This window comes from Oryzias melastigma, linkage group LG5 (assembly GCF_002922805.2).
Source record: "Oryzias melastigma strain HK-1 linkage group LG5, ASM292280v2, whole genome shotgun sequence".
NCBI classification, from domain to species: Eukaryota; Metazoa; Chordata; class Actinopteri; order Beloniformes; family Adrianichthyidae; genus Oryzias; species Oryzias melastigma.
Window position 1 is genome coordinate 6774745 of NC_050516.1, and position 897 is coordinate 6775641.

Below are 897 nucleotides of genomic sequence, written 5' to 3' on the forward strand. Positions count from 1 at the left end.
GTGGTAAGCCGCCTGGAAAATTCTCCAAATCACACGCAAAAGCACAATCACATTCTCTGGCATGATGTATCATAAATTGCCAGGAAAAACCGTGTATCAGCGTTTTGGCCATCGACAATGCCATTTTGGACATCAAAAATGCCATTATGTTTGAATACTACAGCTAAGGCCAAGTATAAGTTGGGTGGTTAAGAGAGCAGTGCTTTGTATTTGTCTTGTGCAGAAATCGTGAGTTCAACTCCAGGGCACACACAGCTGATTCTTTGTGTTTATCTTTTTATTTTGCTGAAACTACATTTATTTACATTAACTATTTATTAAATGGTAAATGACATTTACTGATATAGCACTTTCTGCCTTCCTGGAGGGCCCAAAGCGCTTCACGGTCACAGTCCCACTCACAATCACGCACTCTGCTCCTGAAGATTGCCACCAGCTTACAACCACCAGAGACAGTGGAGTCCAGTGTCCTGCCTAAGGACACTTCGACATATGAGTGGGCAAGCTTGAACCTGTAACCTTCTGATCAGAGGTCGACTACCCTACTGCTACACCATGGACTAAAAATACATTTATGCCAATAAAGAAAGAACATTTTAATTATGTTCAAAATCTAGACAATGTCCTGATGTTTTTGATTCATGTTTAAATTAACGTGCATTGAGTAATTAAGCAAAAATAAAAAAGAATCTATGAAATGTCAAAGTTGTCCATCAGGAGCAGCAGTGGGTTTTGAACCCAGGTACTTTGGATGATAAAGGTACAAGTCAAGTTTAATCTGTTCTTGCCACTTAGGAACACTGGTGAGTTCTGGAGCGTTTACTCGTTAAGAAAGACAGCTAGCCAGAACGTACTGAGTGCATTCATTGATTTTTTTTTTTTTCTACAAATTTAAAT